A 22,197-nucleotide genomic window follows, 5' to 3' on the forward strand; every position below is an offset into this window, starting at 1 on the left:
TCCCAGCACTTCGGGGGGCCGAGGCGGGAGGATCGCTTGAAGCCAGGAGTTCAGAGACCAGCCTGGGCAACAAAGGAAGACCTGGTTTTTAAATTTAATTTTATTTTTTAGAGACGGTCTCGCTATATTGCCCAGGCTAGTCTCAAACTCCTGAGCTCAAGTGATCCTTCTGCCTCTGCCTCCCAAAGTGCTGGAGTGCTGGGATTAAAGGTGTGAGCCATTACACCCGGCTGACCCCGTCTTCAAAAATTAAAAAAAAACCCAAAAACAAGTACATTGCAGACTGCAAAATCCTACAGACTTTGAGCTAGCGCATCCCTCCATTTATACTGAAAATAAACCGCTGTATTCATGTAATCATCCACTCATGCATACATTCCTTTATTTCTTCATTCATTATGCAGGGCTGATGAAGCTGAAACTGGATTGGCTTTGGAATAGCTCTCGTGTGTGGGGCTTTACAGTTATAACATCAACAGTCCTGGGCAGGTGGCAGTACTGTTGCCATTTCATAAATGAAGAAATTAGGAATCGTTTTAATGACAATGGCTAAAGTGACAACATCTATTTTCAAGGTAATTTCCTGTCTCCACTGCCAGGTGAGAACACCTTGAGGGAAAGGATGTCAGGGTTCCGACTGGGGATGTTTGTTGAGGTGTATTTCATCTTCTTAGCCTGTACATTGCTGGAGCCCCTACAAGCTCTCATGGGGTGCTAAGCACACACTATAAAAATGAAGACAAGGCCGGGCACGGTGGCTCACGCCTGTAATCCCAGCACTTTGGGAGGCTGAGGTGGGTGCATCACGAGGTCAGGAGATCAAGACCATCCTGGCTAACATGGTGAGACCCTGTCTCTACTAAGAATACAAAAAATTAGCTGGGCGTGGTGGCGGGTGCCTGTAGTCCCAGCTACTCGGGAGGCTGAGGCAGGAGAATGGCGTGAACCCGGGAGGCGGAGCTTGCAGTGAGCTGAGATCGCGCCACTGCACTCCAGCCTGCGCGACTGAGCGAGTCTCCGTCTCAAAAAAACAAAACAAAAAAATGAAGACAAGATGGCTGCAGTCTGGCTGGCGTTCTTCCTTAAGAAGCAACGGGTGTGAAACAGGCCTTGCTAGGTCCCTGGGGAAGGTGTGTGGCCACTTACAAATGAAGCCGCCATATTTTCTGAGGCAAACCTCAGCTCGTGTCACCTGACAATAAGATGCAATATTTAAAGTTGGACTGTCCCTAGCAGGGACTTGCTTGCTAAAAGGAGAAGTCATTCTTACAATCGGCTTGGGTCTAGCTAACTTGCTAACTACCAGTAATACTGGAATTAGAATGCAAGGGGGAAAAGAAAAAGGGAAAACAAAATAGGTACAGGTGAAAATACAGTCCAGGCTCATCTACCTCCAAATCCCCGAGTTTTCTTATTTCTACTCATTAAAACCTGGGAAGGACAGCTCTTTGCCTATTGCTAACATCCCAGGGGTAACAACCACACAATGAGAGCTGGAGCTAGTTTCACAGAAATGATCTGTAAGGAATGAAAATAAGTGAATATCTTGAAATTCTTGACAACTTCAAATCTCCTGGGTCCATCATAGGGGACAGAAGCCACTTCAAGAAACCCCCAGTAGTTGTCCTTTGCTGTTAGTCTGAAGGAGTTTAAAAGGCATGCCGGCCGGATGCAGTGGCTCATGCCTGTAATCCTAGCACTTTGGGAGGCCAAGGCTGGTGGATCACCTGAGGTCAGGAGTTCGAGACCAGCCTGACCAACATGGTGAAACCCCGTCTCTACTAAAAATACAAAATTAGCCAGGTGTGATGGTGCATGCCTGTAATCCCAGCTACTTGGGAGGCTGAGGCAGGAGAATCACTTGAACCCGGGAGGCGGAGGTTGTGGTAAGCCGAGATTAAGCCATTGCACTTCAGCCTGGGCAACAGGAGCAAAACTCCATCTAAAAAAAAAAAAAAAATTAGCCAGTTGTGGTGGCACACACTACTTGGGAGGCTGAGGCTGGAGGATTGCTTGAGCCTGGGAGGTGGCAGTTGCAATGAGCCAACATCAAGCCACTGCAGTCCAACCTGCACGACAGAATAAGACTTGGTCTCAATATTAATAATAAATAGAAGGCATGCTGTATTCCCAAGGCAGGAGGGGAGGACGGACAGAGGAAGGGAAGGGTGAGAGAGAGGAGAGAAGACAAAAAGGATGGACATGAGAGAGAGATCGGCTCCTTTAACTGCTTCCTGTTGTGGTGATGCTTTTGCACTTGTACATCTGTGGAAGGATGTGAAGTGGGAAGTGTTTCGTGGTCATAAGAAGAGCAGCAGCTGGTGGGGGATGGCGTGGGCCGATGGATACTCTGGAGGGAAATGGCAGAGTACAGGAGGAGGGAGAGAACCCGCTAAGGCAGTGGTAGAATAAAGATTATCATCCGCTCCCATCGGGCCAGCTTCCTCACAAATGGTTGTCAAATGAAGGTGTCTGGCTCTCATTCTCAGTCCAGTCCAGGCCCCACTGTGGTAGTGCCTTCCCTTCTCCCAGATAAAAGGACAGAATTGGAAAACTCAATGTATGACCTGGAGCCCAGTAGAACAAATGTGAGCTAAACTATCCAGAAATCAGTCCACTTTAAATAGCATTTTTTTGGGGCTGGGCGCGATGGTTCATGCCTGTAATCCCAGCACTTTGGGAGGCCAAGGCAGGTGGATCACTTCAGGTCAGGAGTTTGAGACCAGCTTGGCCAACATGTCAAATCCCATCTCTAGTAAAAATACAAAAAATATATATATATATTTGTTGGGTGTTGTGGCACATGCCTATAGTCCCAGCTACTTGGGAGGCTGAGGCAGGAGAATCACTTGAACCCGGGAAGCAAAGGTTGCAGTGAGCCAAGATCACACCACTGCACTCCAGCCTGGGTGACAGTGCAAGACTCCATCTCAAAAATAAAATAAAATAAAATAAAATAAAATAAATAAAAATGGTATCGTGGTTGTGCTTTAAAAGGACTTCTTATTTTTTAGAGATACATGGTGAAAGATTTGTATATGAGCTAACATGGAATCTAGGATTTGCTTCAAGATAGTCCAGTGGGGTAGTGACTGGAGAGAAGTGGCTGAGGATATAGATGAATTATGATTGTTCAGGAAGTGATTGTTGCTATAGCTTGGTGAAGGGTACAAAGAGATTCATGGTGCCATTTGCCTTACTTTTGTGTATGCTTAATATTTTCTTTTTAAAAAAATTTTCTTTTTTTTTTTTTGAGATGGAATCTCTTTCTCCTGCCCAGGCTGGAGTGCAGTGGCATGATCTCGGCGCACTGCAACCTCTGCCTCCTAGGTTCAAATGATTCTCTTGCCTCAGCCACCGCGTAGCTGGGATTACAGGCGCCTGCCACCACCTCAGGCTAATTTTTTGTATTTTTAGTAGAGACGGGGTTTCACCATGTTGGCTAGGCTGGTCTCGAACACCTGACTTTGTGATCCGCCTGCCTCAGCCTCCCAAAGTGCTGGAATTACAGGTATGAGCCACTGCACCCGGCCTTTTTTTTTTTTTTTTGACACAGAGTTTTGATCTGTCGCCCAGGCTGGAGTGCAGTGGCACCATCTCAGCTCACTGCAACCTCTGCCTCCCGGGTTCAAGTGATTCTCGTGCCTCAGCCTCCCAAGTGGAGGGGATTATAGGCACTTGCCACCGTGCCCAACTAATTCTTGTATTTTTAGTAGAGATGAGGTTTCACCATGTTGGCCAGGCTGGTCTCGAACTCCCGATCTCAGGTGATTCACTCGCCTTGGCCTCCCAAAGTGCTGGGATTATAGGCATGAGCCACTGTGCCTGGTCTTTGTATATATTTAAATAATATCATAATACAAAATGAGCTACATCAACACTGAAAGGCTATAGAATGTTTCCCTGTTTACTTATTTATTTAACAGAGATGGGATCTCTCTATTTTGCCCAGGCTAGTCTCAAGGGATCCTGTGCCCTCAACCTCTTAAAAGTGTAGGGATTATGTATGTGAGCCACCTCACCCAGGCTTTTTTTTTTTTTTTTTGGAGACAGAGTCTAGCTCTGTCACCCAGGCTGGAGTCCAGTGGCACAATCTTGGCTCACGGCAACCTCCACCTCCCGGGTTCAAGCAATTCTTCTGCCTCAGCCTCCTCAGTAGCTGGGATTACAGGTGCACACCACCATGCCCAGCTAATTTTTGTATTTTTAGTAGAGACGGGGTTTCACCATATTTGCCAGGCTGGTCTCGAACTCGTGACCTTGTGATCCGCCCGTCTCAGCCTCCCAAAGTGCTGGGATTACAGGCGTGAGCCACCGCGCCCAGTGGTGTGTGTTTTTTTTTTCCCCACTTTAAAATAGTATCCATTTCTCAAGGAAAACAGCATGTTTTTGGGGATAGAGAAGGACTGACTTTTGATGTTGAGAAATTGAATAGGATGTTGGCAGTGCAGTTAAAAATGAAAAAGTAGGTAAAAGAGATCTTTTCCAAGTAAATCCACCCTTTCTAGAGGATTGAGACCACGAAGGAGAAATATTTGAGTCTATAGGACTAAGAAAATGGTAATGCCATTCTCAAAAACTGGTTATTCAAGAAGAGAAGCTTATTTAGGACAGGAAGAGAGGGGTTTGCTAAATTTATTTCGGATATGTTGAAAAAGGTGTCATGGCAGCAAACTGGAAATATGAAAGTGGGACTTGACAGACATAAATGCTTCTCTTTTGAACCAGTAGGGATCACCCTGCTACACTCTGGACTGGGGGCCTCTGCACTCAGCACACCATGGATAGGGCCGAGTATAAAATCCACACACAGGGCCGGGCGCGGTGGCTCACACCTGTAATAATCCCAGTACTTTGGGAAGCCAAGGTGAGTGGATCACTTGAGGTTGGGAGTTCAAGGCCAGCCTGGCCAACACGGTGAAACCCTGTCTCTACTAAAACTACAAAAATTAGCCGGGTGTGGTGGCATGCGCCTGTAATCCCAGCTACTTGGGAAGCTGAGGCAGGAGAATCGCTTGAGCCTGGGAGGTGGAGGTTGCCGTGAGCTGAGATCGTGCCACTCTGTACTCCAGCCTGGGCAACAGAGAGAGACTCTGTCTCAAAACCAAAAACCAAAAACCAAAACAACAGCAACAACAACAACAAAACACACAGGGCCCAAACCAAGGCTGGTTCCGTGGGACCGGAGATTCTCTCAGTCAGCCTGAACAAAGCCCTAAATTGGAAGGTACCACGAACAGAAGGAACAGTAGCCTACACCGCTTGTGGGGTGGGGCAAAAGGCCCGGAGCTCGCCTTACCCTGCTTCCAGGAAGTTGTTGGCCTGACTTCCAGCCACCACCAGCTGCGTGAGTTGTCACTAGAAGGCAATTATAACTGTCTCCTCTTTTTGGTTCAGATTACAAATGGTAAATAACCAACCCCCAAAAAGAAAAAAAAAGTTCCGGTTTGGAAATCTGAGACCATCTGTTTCTCATTCTATTTCCCCTCTCTTCTCTGAATTTCTTATATTTGATCCTCTCCCTCTCTCACTCTCTCCCACTCCTGAAAACACACAGTTCAACCAGGGGCATAGTGGCCTTATTTGACTATCTTTTCTTTGAGAATGCTAGATTTGTTATTGGGATTAAATTAGAAATTGTTTACTTAAAAATGTTTTTTTCATGAAAATTGTTTCTGTATTTAATCTAGATATTAAATCTAAATGAAATAAAATAAAAATAAATAAAGTAACATATGATGAAGCCACATGTAGTTTTGTTGAAATCCATGCAAAATTCCTTCTTAATGTCTTTTTTTTTTTTGAGACAAAGTCTCACTCTGTCATCCAGGCTGGAGTTAGTGGCACAATCTCGGCTCACTGCAACCTCCACCTCCCAGGTTTAAGCAATTCTCCTGCCTCAGCCTCCTGAGCAGCTGGGATTACAGGTGCCCACCACCATGCTAGGCTAATTATTTTTCAGTAGAGATGGGGTTTCTCCATGTTGGCCAGGCTGGTCTTGAACCGCTGGCCTCAAGTGATCTACCCCCCTCAGCCTCCTAAAGTGCTGGGATTACAGGCATGAGCCAACTCGCCCAGCCTCTTAATGCCTTATTAACAGACTCATTTAAATTTAATTAAATGGCTGGGTGTGGTTTCTCACGCCTGTAATCCCAGCACTTTGGGCGGCTGAGGTGGGAGAATCACTTGAGGCTAGTAGTTTGAGGTCAGCTTGGGGACTATAGCAAGATCCCGATTCTACAGAAAACTTAAAAAATTAGCCAGGCTTGGTGACACATCTGTAGTCCCAGCTACTCAGGAGGCTGAGGCGGGAGGATTGCTCGAGTCCAGGATTTTGAGGTTGCAATAAGCTGTGATCATGCCACTGTATTCCAGCCCAGGTGATACAGCAAAGTCCTTGTCTCTAAAAAAAAAAAAATTAAAATTAAAAAATTTTAAAAAAGTTAATCAAAGGATGATTGTTGACTTTTAAATCAGTTAAGGATTAAAATGCAATATCAAACTCTCTGTATTGGAAGCAGCAACAGTGTTGCCAGGACTGCTTCTCTCCTGAGATTCAGGCTTAGGCAGGCTGGCTTTAGAAACTCTCTATTTCCTGCGGGGCGTGGCGGCTCACGCCTGTAATCCCAGCACTTTGGGAGGCCGAGGCGGGTGGATCACGAGGTCAGGAGATGGAGACCATCCTGGCTAACACGGTGAAACCCCGTCTCTACTAAAAAGCAAAAAATTAGCCAGGTGTGGTGGCGGGCACCTGTAGTCCCAGTTACTCGGGAGGCTGAGGCAGGAGAATGGCGTAAACCCGGGAGGCGGAGCTTGTGGTGAGCCATGATCACGCCACTGCACTTCAGCCTGGGCGACAGAGTGAGACTCCGTCTCAGGAAAAAAAACCCAAAAAAACCACAACTCTATTTCCCTATAGTCTGGTGTTACAGGTCCCTCTTGTGTTGGTTGTTAACATTGTCTTGCTTCTGTTCTAGAACCATGAGAATCTGATTCTGTAATTCAGTTCATCAGCATATTGCAATCAATATTCTCCTCCTCACCATCATCATCACCATCAATAGCTAGGTGCACATACAGAAGACAATGGGAAATCAGTGTAGGGTAGTTTAAAACCACGTGCTTTGTAGCCAAATGGATCTGAATTCGAATTGTTTCTTCTCAGCGATATTACCTGGGCAAATTACACTTTTGTGTGTTAGTTTCTTCATTGATTAAGTAGAGGTGATAATACTCATTTTCAAGAGAAAATAGGACAATGTATATAAAGTGTCTGATGTAGTCTCAAAAAATGTACTTCCTTTCCTATTCACTTCTTTCTCTAAGGAATACAGAAATTCTTTTTTATTTTTATTTTAAACATGGAGTCTTGCTGCATTGCCCAGGCTGGAGTGTAGTGACAAGATTTCAGCTCATCACAACCTCCACTACCCAGGTTCAAGCCATTCTCCTGCCTCAGCCTCCCGAGTAGCTGGGACTACCAGTGCCTGCCACCATGCCCGACTACTTTTTGTATTTTTAGTGGAGACGAGGTTTGCCACGTTGGCCAGGCTGAGGCAGGAGAATGGCGTAAACCCGGGAGGTTACGAACTCCTGACCTCAGGTGATCTACTTGCCTCGGCATCCCAAAGTGCTGGGATTACAGGCGTGAGCCACTGAGTCTGGCCCAGAAATTCTTGAAAAGAATGAGTGAAGATACAATTGAGGCAAATTGGATGTGCTGTGAACTTATCAAAGGATTTAGTAATTGTTAAGTTTCCTACATAATGACAAAGCAAAATTTTTAAAAATGACAAATTAGTCAATAGTATCATTTTGGCCCATCATCATGCGCAGTAGACAACTCCTTTGCTTACATTCTGTCTCCGTGTATTCCTTCCTTTACTGTCCCCACTCTGGAAGGCTTTGAAGGTCTTGACTTTTCTTCTTGTGGTTGAAGTCTGACAAATGCATGCTTGCTGCTTTTATCCTATTGTGTCCGGAATTGGTGGGTTCTTGGTCTCGCTGACTTCAAGAATGAAGCCGCGGACCCTTGCGGTGAGTGTTACAGTTCTTAAAGATGGTGTATCCCCAGTTTGTTCCTTCAGACATTCAGATGTGTCTGGAGCTTCTTCCTTCTGGTGGGTTCATGGTCTCGCTGACAGGAGTGAAGCTGCAGACCCTCGCAGTGAGTGTTACAGTTCTTAAAGGCGGCCTGTCTGAAATTGTTGATTCTTCCTGGTGGGTCCGTGATCTCGCTGGCTTCAGAAGTGAAACTGCAGATCTTCGCGGTGAGTGTTACAGCTCTTAAAGGCAGCGTGGACCCAAAAGGTGAGCAGCAGCAGAATTTATTGCAAGGAGTCAAAAAATAAAGCTTCCACTGTGGGCAAGGATACAGAAGTAGGTTGCTATTAGCTGGTTTGGGCAGCCTGCTTTTATTCCCTTATCTGACCCCACCCACATCCTGCTGATTGGTCCATTTTACAGAGAGCTAATTGGTCCGTTTTGACAGAGTGCTGATTGGTGCTTTTACAATCCCTGAGCTAGACACAAAGTGCTAGACAGAAAAATTCTCCAAGTCCCCACTAGGTTAGCTAGATACAGAGTACTGATTGGTGTATTTACAAACCCTGAGCTAGACAGAGTGCTGATTGGTGCATTTACAATCCCTGAGCTAGACACAGAGTGCTAGACAGAAAAGTTCTCTAAGTCCCCACTAGGTTAGCTAGATACAGTGTACTGAGTGGTGTATTTGCAAACCTTGAGCTAGACAGAGTGCTGATTGGTGCGTTTGCAATTCCTGAGCTAGACACAGAGAGCTAGACAGAAAAGTTCTCCAAGTCCCCACTAGGTTAGCTAGATACAGAGTACTGATTGGTGTATTTACAAACCTTGAGTTAGACACAGAGTGCTGATTGGTGCATTTACAATCCTTTAGCTGGAGACAGAGTGCTAGATATAAAAATTCTCCAAGTCTCCACCCAACTCAGGAGTCCAGCAGGCCTCACCCAGTGGATCCTGTGCTGGGGCCGTGGGTGGAGCTGTCCGCCAGTCACGCACCGCGCCTGCACTCCTCAGCCCTTGGGTGGTCGATGGGACGGGGTGCAGCGGCGCAGGGGGTGGTGCTAGCTGGGGAAGCGCTGCAGCGCAGGAGCTCACGGTGCAGGGAGGCTCGGGCATGGGGGGCTGCAGGTCCCGAGCCCTCCCCGTGGGTAGGCAGCTGAGGCCCCGTGAGAATTCGAGCACAGCGCCCACAGTGGGCACTGCTGGGGGACCCAGCGCACCCTCTGCAGCTGCTGGCCTGGGTGCTAAGCCCCTCACTGTCCAGGGCCAGTGGCACTGGTGGGCTGCTCCAAGTGCGGGGCCTGCCGAGCTCACACCCACCTGAAACTCGCGCTGGCCCGCGAAAGCCAGGCGCAGCCCCAGTTCCCGCCCATGCCTCACCCTCCACACCTCCCTGCAAGCAGAGGGAGCCGGCTCCGGCCTCAGCCAGCCCAGAGAGGGGTTCCCACAGTGCCGTGTCGGGCTGAAGGGCTCCTCAAGCGCCACCAGAGTGGACGCTGAGGCAGAGGAGGCTCTAAGAGCGAGGGCTGCTAGCATGTTGTCACCTCTCACTATGACCCTGCTTGTAGCAAGTCCTCAGGTCAAGATATAAACATATTTTATTGCAATTAGTAGGACAAGTTGTGTGTACAAAGTATTTGTTAAGGCACTACTGACTATACATAATTATGCTTCTGCTCAGAATAAAGGATTTCTCCTTCCTCTGAATTCATATAGGGCATACAGTGCAAAAATTCACTGAACCCTTAGCATATACCACCTTGTTGTTTACACTACTTGTTCTAATATATACCTCTCCAGGATTCTTGGGGTTGTCTCAATTCCTCTTTGAATTTTTACCAACAAGCCTAGGCTTGACCACAAAGTCAGCTTTAGTAAATATTTATTGTATTAAGTTGAATTGTGTATCTTGTTTGCCTGAGGATACTGGAAATATTTCAAAGAAATAAATTTGGTTCTCTACTTCTTTGTATTCCCTTTTTCCTCTTTTTAACCCACCATGATGCTCTTGAGAAGATGGGTAAATCTTTGATAATATTCAAAGTAAGCAATAGAACAAAGCCGACTAGAATATTAATTTGCAAGCATCCAGACCAGGACTGAACTCACTGACAACAACCCTGCCAAAGGTCATTCCCCATTTGCCAGAGCAACTGTAGTTCTGGGGAATGCATCACTTATCAAGGCAGCTATTTCAGACAGAAATCTTAATTTGTGTGTGTGTGTCTGTGTGTGTGTGTTTGTGAATAGAGACAGGGTCTTAGTATGTTGCCCAGGCTAGTCTCAAACTCCTGGCCTCAAGTGATCCTCCCACCTTGGTCTCCCAAAGTGCTGGGATTACAGGCATGAGCCACTGTGCCTGGCCCAGAAATCTTTATATGGGGTTACAGTTTTTGTCCCTTTAGATCTAAAACCTATACATTGGAGGAATTGAAAACTCTTTGAAACCTGCTTTCTACATGACAGCCCATCACGTATTCAAGCTCTTTGTAGATTCAAGATAGCTCTTGAACCAGACATGGTGACATGTGCCTATGTTCCCAGCTACTTGGGAGGCTAAACCAAGGGGTTTGAGGCTGGAGTGAGCTATGATCATGCTTGTGAGCACAGGGGTTTGAGGCTGGAGTGAGCTATGATCATGCTTGTGCATAGCCACTGCACTATAGGTTGGGTAACACTGTGAGACTCCATATCAAAAAAAAAAAAAAAAGAAAAACTTTGGAATCTAATTTTTCTGTGATAAAAACTTCAGTACACTACATGATATATATATATATATATGTGTGTGTGTGTGTGTGTGTGTGTGTATATATATATATATATTTTTTTTTGAGACAGAGTTTCTCTCTTGTTGCCCAGGCTGGAGTGCAATGGTACGGTCTTGGCTCACTGCAACCTCCGCCTCCCAGGTTCAAATGATTCTCCTGCCTCAGTTGCTTGAGTAGCTGGGCTTACAGGCATGTGCCACTACTAAATTTTTGTATTTAGTAGAGATGGGATTTTGCCTGTTGGTCAGGCTGGTCTCGAACTCCTGACCACAGGTGATCTACTTGCCTTGGCCTCTCAAAGTGCTGGGATTACAGGCTGAGCCACTGCACCAGCCTATATGATATAACTTTTTTTTTTTTTGAGATGGATTCTCACTGTGTTGTGCAGGCTGGCATGATCTTGGCTCACTGCAACCTCTGCCTCCTGGATTCAAGCAATTATCCTGTCTCAGCCTCCTGAGTAGCTGGGGCTACGGGTGCACACCACCACACCGAGCTAATTTTTGTATTTTTAGTAGACAGGGGGTTTTGCCATGTTGGTCTGTTGGTCTCAAACTCCTAACCTCAGGTGATCCTCCTGCCTCGGCCTCCCAAAGTGCTGGGATTACAGGCGTGAGCCATGGTGGCCGGCCAACTTTTATGTTTTTAATAGAGACTGGGTTTTGCCCTTTTGACCAGGCTGGTCTCAAACTCTTGAGCTCAGGTGATCTGCCCCCCTCAGCCTCCCAAAGTGCTGGGATTATAGGCATGAGCCACCACACCTGGTCCCATTTTAACCATTTCTAAGTGTGCAGTTCTGTAGCATTAAGTACATTCACATTGTTGTGCAACCATCACCACCGTTCATCTCCCGAACTTTTTCATCTTCCCAAACTGAACCTTTGTACACATTAACATTAAAGAATAACTCCCCACTTCCTCACTATGGCTAACCATAACCCTATCTCTGTGAATCTGACTACTCTGGGTACCTCATGTAAGTGGAATCATACAATATTTGCTTTTGTGTCTGGCTTATTTCACTTAAGAGAAGTCTGCAAGTTCCTTCCATGTTGTGCATGTGCCAGAATTTCTTTCCTTGAAAGGCTGAATCATATTCCATTGTATGGAAAGACCACATTTGTTTATTTGTTCACCCACAGAACCATATTTTTGAGGCAGAAAAATATCGACATAAGTCTTAACAGTTGAGGTCCCATCAGGCAAGAAGAACCATTATGAATGATATGGAATAAGAGATTTATTACAGGGGTTGGACCTTACCCAATAGGTGAAGATGTCTGTGGAAGACCCTGTCTCTGGTAGTGAAGCTCAGTTGGTAAGGACTCAGGAAGAACAGCTGAGTAGGAAGCAGGGGAAAGTGAAGATACACAAGAATCCACAGGAATAAACTGGAACCCTTGAGGAGAAATTGGAGCCTATTCTTTGTTTCTTTTTTGAGACGGAGTCTCGCTCTGTCGCCCAGGCTGGAGTGCAGTGGTGCGATCTCGGCTCACTGCACCCTCTGCTTCCTGGCTTCCAGCGATTCTCCTGCCTCAGCCTCCCAAGCAGGACTACAGGCGTGCGCCACGACGCCTGGCTAATTTTTGTATTTTTAGTAGAGAAGGGGTTTCACTAAGTTGGCCAGGCTGATCTCGAACTCCTGACCTCAGGTGATCCGCCTGCCTCGGCCTCCCAAAATGCTGGGATTACAGGCTTAAGCCACTGGGCCCGGCCTTGGAGGCTGCTCTTAAGGACAACATAGAATCCTCATCCACCTCCCACTGCCACTAATCCCAATGACATAGGAAGAGGCTGGTGCTCTTTGCCATAAAACTGCAGACATGCCTGGCTGAGGACTTCCAGAACTTGAAGTGGGAGATCCAGCAGGACTTGGAGGAACTGAAAACATGATCCTGTCCTAAGACGGCCCCGTGCTAAAGAGATGACCCTCCCAGCCCCATGAGCAATGACCTACCAACTGGGGCATCACCCGAAGTCTCACCTAACCCTCCTAGGTAATTCCTGCTGTGCCTCTTTCACCTTACACATTTCCTGTACATCTCCCTAGAGGCTGACCCTAATCCAGGACCATATAGAGAGGAGATTCCAGGAAACGTAGTTCCAGCTGAGCTAAACAGACACAGTACAAACCACCACAATACCTTAAGACCTGCCTACAGACAATGATTTTAACATCTCAAGTTTCAGGTGCTTCTGATGCCCTCAATACAAACATTGTTTCAAAAAGCCTGGAGTAGACACAATGACTTTCTGCTGGTGGGCAGTTGGGTATTGGGAAATCTAAATGCTACATCACATTGTCAATTGTCTGACTAGTTCATGAAAAAACAAACCAACCTTCATTCTAAGTTTATACCACACGAAAGAATAAAAGGTGAAAGAGTCAGCATCATGCAGCAAAGTCCAAAGCTTTGGATTCCTGGCATTGCCTTCCAACCTTTCTGTCTGCTCTTGGGTCCACATGTGTGGAAACCGTCATGTGTGGGGGACTGAGGATTGAGGTCACTGCTCTTCATCACAGTGCAGATGAAGGTGTTCAGGTAGCGTTGAGGGAGTGGTGTGTGTCTGTGTGTGTGTGTTTTGGGAGTGGGATATGTGAGAACAGGATTTATAGAAAACATCCTTTCCTTGGGGGCTGGCTCACACCAGAAAGTGAGCCTTTCCCACTGCCAGTCTCCTTGGGAGACTGTGTGTTAGCAGCACCAACTGGGTGACCAAATAGTGGTGATTCCCACAGTTCTTGGCTATGACCCTGTTATTATCACTGCCTGCCCTGTCTCAAAAAGAGGCACTTTAGGAGGCCGAGGTGAGTGGATCACCTGAAGCCAGGAGTTTGAGACCAGTCTGGCCAACATGGTGAAACCCCGTCTCTACTAAAAATACAAAAATTAGCCGGGCATGGTGGCACATGCCTGTAATCCCAGCTACTCGGAAGGATGAGGCAGGAGAATTGCTTCAATCTGGGAGGCAGAGGTTGCTGTGAGCCCAGATTGCGCCACTGAACTCCAGCCTGGGCAATAGAGTGAGACTCGGTCTCAAAACGAAAACAAAAACAAAAAACAAACAAAGAAAGAAAGAACTGGTTATATGAACTGTTCTTTGCCAGTTTGCAAAGAAGGGCTTGTTTAATAACTTTTTGTACATATCTGACTTGGGGCTTATTTTCATTTCAATCCGGTCACAAGGTTGCAAGAGAGCAGATAATTTTCACCTGTTGAAAAAGACCCAGGAGTTGTGTGTTGCTGAACTGGCTCAGTCGATTTACAAGTAATTTCTCCTTTTCACAACTCCAGTCGCCATCTCCAGCTTCCTTCTCGCCCATCCACTGACAATGGTATTTTGTCTCTCAAACCAGATTTCACTCGTGCACAGAGGCGACCCCTTGTGGCTTTCCCTGGGGCCTGCATCCATCCCTAAGGGCTGGCTCCGATGAGAGTAGCCAGCCTTGGGTTCCCCCTTGGAGGAGGAGCATGCCTCCCTCTTACTGCACAGGATGCCACCAGTCTGTTGGAAGCAGAAATAAAAAAGAACAGTCTGTTTGCCAAAGGAACGTGTCTATGCAAAAACATATAGCTCAACACAACTGCTGCACCGAGAGGAAAGTCGTAGCATCTGCCAACCCACAAAGCCTCCTCACAGCTTTTCCCTGCATCCCTCCCCTTCCAACAGCAGCCACTGTGCTTCTTCCAACCACAGTGAAACAACTATTTTGGAACAGAAGAGTCCGGGCCTGCAGCAACCATCTGATCTAAGAGCTGATTTGTACTTGAGCAGGTGAAAAATACTGGCACTGTTGACCTCAGGGAGTTGAAAGCCATGGGGTGAAATTTTAATGATGCTTACGTTTTTAAATAGTTTTTTATGACTTTTAACTGGGGAAGTCTGCTGTAAGGATGAAACCAGATAAACTAATGTTCAATGATAGTGGAAGCTATTTAGTTGAAATTGATAGCAATTATTTATTGCCTATCTATTCTATTCAAAGGACTGTGCTAAGTGATGCAGAAAAAGTTAGAAGTGTTTTATTGGGCCCTGATTTTTCTTTTTGGCCCTTTGTTGTGTTTATTTTTTATTACTTTTTAATTGTTTGAGACAGGGTCTAGCTCTGTCGCCCAGGCTGGAGTGCAGTGGCATGATCTCAACTCACCACAACATCTGCCTCCTGGGTTCAAGCGATTCTCCTGCCTCTGTCTCCCCAGTAGTTGGGATTACAGGTGCCTGCCATCACCACCCAGCTAAGTTATGTATTTTTAATAGAGACGAGTTCACCATGTTGGCCAAGCTGGTCTCAAACTCCTGACCTCAAATGATCCACCTGCCTCAGCCTCCCAAAATGCTAGGATTACAGGGGTGAGCCACCCCACCCAGCCTGTTATTGAGTTTAGAAAACAAATATTGATATTTTGTCTGGGGCCCTTATGAATTCTGGTGCTGTGATCTGCCATTGTGCCCAGGATTAGAACCAGCTTATGTGTGTGGGACTTTAAAGGCGCTGTTCTAAGATCCATTAGGGAAAGCCCAGTCCATTCCAGAGAAGGGAGTCTCACTCCTTGGCTCTTGCCTTAGTCCTGCAATCTCTGTGTCACTCTGGACTTCTGCCAGATGAGCAGGGAGTCTGTCTGCATTGCATATTTCGCAGAGAGGATGAGCTTGGGTGTTATGGCTGGTTGGGAATGTTGGGAGCCAATTTCTTTCCAATCTTCCCAACAGGTAGAATTGTTACGGCTGATTCCTTTACTGGTTGACTTGTTAAATAAGAACCAATCTCCGAGACAAACATTAGGTATTTCCTAGAGACTATATGATCCAAATTCATACCTGGAAAAGGATATTTTCCCCATTAGCAAGGCTCTGTGACTGTTTTTTTTTTCTTTTTGTGACAGAGTCTTGCTCTGTCGCCAGGCTGCAGTGTGGTGGCGCTATCTCAGCTCACTGCAACCTCTGCCTCCTGGGTTCAAGCGATTCCCCTGCTGCAGCCTCCCGAGTAGCTGGGACTACAGGCACGTGCCATCATGCCTAGCTAATTTTTTGTATTTTAGTAGAGGCGGGGTTTCACCATTTTGGCCAGGATGGTCTCGATCTCCTGACCCCATGATCCGCCCGCCTCGGCCTCCCAAAGTGCTGGGATTACCAGCGTGAGCCACAGCGCCCAGACTGTGACTGTTTTTAAACAAGTGTCCTTGTTATAATGCTAAAAAGCCTTTGGGAATTTTATTTTCTGTTTCAGTGGAAAGGCCTGGCAACATCACGAAAGGATGACACTAGGCTGGGCCTGGTGGCGCATGCCTGTAATCCCAGCACTTTGGGAGGCCAAGGCAGGTGGGTCACCTGAGGTCGGAAGTTCAAGACCTGCCTGGCCAACATGGTGAAACCCCGTCTCTAATAAAAATACAAAAATTAGCTGGGTGCGGTGGTGCACACCTGTAATCCCAGCTACTTGGGAGGCTGAGGCGAGAGGATCGTTTGAATCCGGGAGGCGGAGGTTGCAGTGAACTGAGATTGTGACACTGCACTCCAGCCTGGGCGAAAGAGTGAGACTCCATCTCAAAACAAACAAACAAAACTGACACTAGCTTTCAGTGGTTCTCTATTCTTACTTCTCAGGGAATGAACCTTAATAAGTCCATTGGCTTCAGAGTCTCACTTTGGTGGAGTTGCGGGACTGTGAGGGGATGTTGCCAATTCCTCTTTCCTCTCTGTTCCAGAAAGTCACAGAAATGGGGCAGTGGAACAGGTTCTCCTCAAATAGGTTCTTACCAGAGATCCCTTAGTGAAGTGTTTTGGAGGAGGCTGGGACTTTGAAAAAAGTAAGAGAAGACTCTAGCTTCTTGCAGCAAAATAAGAACAATTGCAGTATGGAAAACAGAGGGGCAGGTCACTTTTGCGAGTGAAAGCAGATGTCTAAACCATCTGTAGCCTTTCCAAAGCCTGGCACCTTTGCACCCTGTAATGTGAGGTGGAGTTTCTGGAATACTTAGTGCTGGAAGGAGGCAATCTGTGAAAAGGCAGAAAACTCCTCTCTACGTCTGGGAGCTGTAGCCCTGGCTAGTGCTGGACTCTGACGTGGCTGCTAATAGGGGCAGGAGAAGGAGCATGCCTAGCTGGCTGGAGCTTAAGGTCCAGCTGTTAACCTTGAGCCAAAATGCATGAAGAGACCAACCTTCAGGCCACAGAGTCTCAAAGGAAGTTTCCCAGAGTCAGGAAGAGACTATCCCGAGTGTGTTATGCTTGAGGTGGGAAGTGGATGAGGCTCAGAAATAGCACTTTCATGGAGACGGATGTGTGCTGCTCCAGGGCGTGGGGGAAGGGGCGACACTCTCACAGCTCAACACTCTCCAGCACGTGGAAGTCAGCACTTCCGGGGTCAAGGCTCATTAAAGTGACAAAGGGGACTCTGGTTAAAAGACTGTCCATCTCTCTACTTTTTTTTTTTTCTTTCTTTCTTTTTTTTTTTTTTTTTTTTTTGAGACAGGGTCTCATTCTGTCACCCAGGCTGGAGTGCAGTGGCACCATCTCAGTTCACTCCAACCTCCGCCTCCCGGGTTCAGGCGATTCTCCTGCCTCAGCCTCCCAAGTAGCTGGGATTACAGGCACCTGACACCACGCCCGATTAATTTTTATGTTTTTAATAGAGACGGGTTTCACCATGTTGCCCAGGTTGGTCTCGAACTACTGACCTCAGGCAATCTGCCCACCTCGACCTCCCAAAGTGCTAGGATTACAGGTGTGAGCCACTGCGCCCAGACCTGTTTCTCTACTTTAGAAGACAGGATTCTTCTTTCCTTTTTTTGATGGCTTCGTAAACCCACAGAGCTTTTATTTTTCTAATAGAGTATTTTTTTAGAACAGTTTTAAATTCACAGCAACATTGAACAGAAAGTACAGAGAGTTCCCACATATCCCCCACCCACCCACACAGCCTCCCCCACCATCAGCATCATTACAATAGGTGAACTAACATTGATTGACACATCATTATCAACCAAAGCTCATAGTTTACATTAGGGTTCCTTCTTTAATTGTACATTCCTCTTTTTTTTTTTTTTGAGGCCAGGGTCATCTGTCACCAAGCTGGAGTGCAGTGGCTGCGATCTCAGCTCACCAAGCTCTGCCTCCTGGATTCATGCATTCTCACTGCCTCAGCCTCCTGAGTAGCTGGGACCACAGGTGCCACCACCATGCCTGGCTAATTTTTGTATTTTTAAGTGAAACTGGACACCCGGAGTTAGCCAGGATGGTCACCGATCTCCTGACCTTGTGATCAAGGCACCAGGCTCCCAAAGTGCTGGGAATACAGGCGTGAGCCACTGCACCCTGGCCCCTTTTTTTGGGTGAAGTCTCTCTGCCATCACCCAGGCTACCTGGAGTGCAGTGGGCATGAAATCTTGGCTCACTGCAAACTCCACCTCCAAGGTTCAATCGATTCTCCTGCCTCAGCCTCCCAAGTAGCTGAGACTACAGGCATACGCCACCATTCCCAGCTACTTTTTTGTATTTTTTTTTTGTAGAGGCGGGGTTTCACCATGTTGGCCAGGCTGGTCTCAAACTCGTGACCTCAAGTGATCCACCCGTTTTGGTCTCCCAAAGTGCTGGGATAACAGGCATGAGCCACTGCGCCTAGCCCTTTCCATAGGTTTTGCCAAATGTGTGATGACATGCATCCACCATTATAACAGTATACAAAATAATTTCACTACCCTAAAAATCTCCCAAGCTCCCATGGAACTTTTTTAAAGGAAGGATTTCTGGGTATCGCCTAAGATCTATGGAACTGGAATCCTTATAGGCAAGAACCAGGAATTTGCATATTAATGTTTCCCCCACCTACCTCCATACAAAAGGTGAAATTTAGACTGCTAATCCAAGCCATGGCCAATGTACAGAAACTTTAGATGGTACAATATCTAAGTCCTCTTCTCATTTTAAAATTGTGCAATGTATTGGCTTAGCCTGGAAATTCACTCCCAGTTGACTTCAGAAAGAACCAAGTTGTTCTCAGGGGACCCCAGAGGTCACCCATGCGTGGTTGGTATTGTGGAAGGGTCCTCCTCCCACTGCAAGTCTTTCCTTTCTATTAGGTGGGGAAGTGGGTTCTTGGACTTCTTGCCTTCCGCTAAGGACACTCAGCAGAATTCCACATGAATTTTTTTCACATTTTCATGTGGTGCACGATGGCCAAAGTTTGGAATAAAACAAAGGGAAAGAAAGCCGGGTGCGGTGGCTCATGCCTGTAATCCCATCACTTCGAGAGGCTGAGGCAGGTGGATCATCTGAGGTCAGGAGTTTGAGACCAGCCTGACCAACATGGTCAAACCCTGTCTCTACTAAAACTAAAAAAATTAGCCAGGTGTGGTGGTGCACGCCTGTAATCCCAGTTACTTGGGAGGTTGAGGCAGGAGAATTGCTTGAACCTGGGAGCCAGAGGTTGCAGTGAGCTGAGATCACGCCATTGCACTCCAGCCTGGGCAACAAGAGTGAAACTCTGTTTCAAAAAACAAAGCAAAGCAAAGAGAAAGCTACAAAAAACATGTATATTTTCTGGAGTTAGTACCCTCCGTCTTTGCTTTATAATAAGATTCCCACAGTACTATAGCAGCTTCCTTTACACTCAAGAAAGCACACTTTATGCCTTAATGCATGTGGATCTTACCACGAGAAGACAGGATTCTTAGACAAAAGGGGGCACCTTTGGAAGAGACTGAGATATTGCTTCGTGGAGGAAATGTAGAGAAGATACACAGCTGAGTTATATTCACCTGCCCTTGGCCTAGGATTCTGACACGTGGGTTCAAGCCTGGAGGACTGGAGTTTGACCCACAGGGATGTGTTTGCATGAGAGGCTAAGGACCCCCCTGAGAAAGAACTTCTCCTGAAAGAGCAGGGTGGCAGGCAGACAGATGGAGAACTGGGCCACCACGCTAACTGTCCTCGCCCTACCCCACAGATCCCATATCCTAGGAGGGCACCGGAGGAGTGGACAGGACCTGCAGGTGAAGCAACACAGAAAGAACAGTTTTATCAGAAACTTGAAAATGGCCGGGTGCAGTGGCTCATGCCTGTAATCCCAGCACTTTGGGAGGCCAAGGCGAGTGGATCATTTGAGGTCAGGGAGTTTGAGACCAGCCTCACCAACATGGTGAAATCCCGTCTCTACTAAAACACACACAAAAAATTAGCTGGGCATGGTGGCGGTTGCCTGTAATCTCAGCTACTTGGGAGGCTGAGGCAGGAGAATCGCTTGAATCCAGAAGGCACAGGTTTTAGTGAGCCGAGAAGGCGCCACTGCACGCCAGCCTGGGTGACAGAGGACAGAGCAAGACTCCCTGTCAAACAAAAACAAAAACAAACGCAAAAACAACTCTGAAAATGTTTGGAGCATAAGGGAATTGGAACCCTTGGTCTTAAAGAGTAGCAAAGTGAAGATAGGACATTTCTCACTTTAGCATGGTACTGCCATGTCCCCTCTCAGGAGCTCTGTCAACTGCCAAACCAGCAGTCTCTCCGTTTCCCCAAGTCCCCTCTCTTAAAATGACCCTTAAAACCCAGATCATCTTTATTTTCCTATTCAATGAGATGCATGTAGAGGGAAAGCCTTCTCTGTGCTTTGTCCAGCTCTCATAACACTCACAGGTACCTGCTGGCCTCCTCTTGCGAGGAGCAGTGTAAGAGACCCACGTTTTCAGTTGCTGCCCTTGAAACCCCATTGCCATATATGTGTGAAACTCTCTCACCACTGATGTGAGTGTTGGGAGATGCTAACTGGTGCTAAATCCCTTTCGGGAAGACCTGTAATCTTTTAGACTGTTTATTATTCGGGTGTCCTCCGATGGTCTTGTTGAAACTTCCCTTAACCTGCATTTCCAGTTTAGGACATTTCTACCCGCAACTTCTCTCTTTCTCTCTTTCTCTCTTTTCTGTGCGCGCGTGCGCGCGTGCGTGCGTGCGCGTGCGTGCGCGCGTGCCGCCGCCGCCGCGCCGCGCCGCCGCCGCCACGCCGCCGCCGCCGCCGCCGCGCGTTGCAAAAGAAACGTACCCGTACGTTTCCTTTTTCCCGCCGCCGCCGCCGCCGCCGCCGCCGCGTGTTTTGCCGCAAAGCGGTAAGGAAGAGATTGTCTGAGGATTACTGATAGGGATCGGTTTATAGGACTGATTTGATTCGATTTCCAGGATTTTCCCGAGCTCGACTGAGGGAGATTGGGAGGACCTGACGATCAATTATTCCGGCTAATTTTGTATTTTTAGTTAGTGAGATGGGGTTTTGTCATGTTGGCCAGGCTGATTTCAACCTGACCCTAGGATGATTCGGTCACCACCCTACCTCCCAAAGGTGCTGGGATTAGAGGTATGGAGCCACTGCGCCCCGACTTCTCTCTGTTTCTTTTTCTTTTCTCTTTCTTTCTTTTTTTTTTTGATATGGAATCTTGCTCTGTCGCCCAGGCTGGAGTGCAATGGTGTCATCTTGGCTCACTGCAACCTTCGCCTCCTGGGTTCAAGCAATTTTCCTGCCTCAGCCTCCCGAGTAGCTGGGACTACAGGCACCTGCCACCATGCCTGGCTAATTTTTGTATTTTTAGTAGAGATGGGGTTTCACCATGTTGACAAGTCTGGTCTTGAACTCCTGACCTCAAGGTGATCTCCCCAACTCGGCCTCCCAAAGTGTTGGGATTACAGGCATGAGCCACCATGCCTGGCAGAGGTATATATATTTTTTGAGGTATAGAGTGATGTTATGATTTATAAATACAATGTGGGATCATTAAATCAAGCTAACATATACATCACCTCAAGTTGTTATCACTTTTTTGTGGTGAGAATATTTGAAATTTACTCTCTCAGCAATTTTGAAGTGTGCAATTACACTATTATTAACTATATTCACCATGCTGTGCAATAGATCTAAAAAAAAAAAAATCCTTATTCTTCCTGAGATTTTGTACCCTTTGGCCATCATCTCCCCATTCCTCACATACCCCAGCCTCTATAACCACCATTCTACTCTCTGCTTCTTTGAGTTTGATTGTTTTAGGTTCCATATAAGTGAGAACATGTGGTATTTTTTTTCTGTGCCTGACTCACTTCACATAGCACAAGGTTCTCTAATTCTATCCATGTTGTCTCAAGTAACCGGATTCCCTTTTTTTAAAGTCCAAGTAGTTTTCCATTGTGTACATATCTGCATTTTCTTTATCCATTTATCTATTGATGGGACACTAAGTTTGATCCCAAAACTTGGCTATTGTGAATAGTGCTGCAATGAACATGTTTTGTTTTTGTTTCTCTTTGTGTGTGTGTGTGTGTGTGTGTGTGGTTTTTTTTTTGCTATAGTGTCTAGAGTCTCTCTCTGTCACCCAGGCTGGAGTGTGGTGGCGCAATCTTGGCTCAC

The sequence above is a fragment of the Papio anubis genome, chromosome 12 (genome assembly GCF_008728515.1).
Source record: "Papio anubis isolate 15944 chromosome 12, Panubis1.0, whole genome shotgun sequence".
Classification (NCBI taxonomy): domain Eukaryota; kingdom Metazoa; phylum Chordata; class Mammalia; order Primates; family Cercopithecidae; genus Papio; species Papio anubis.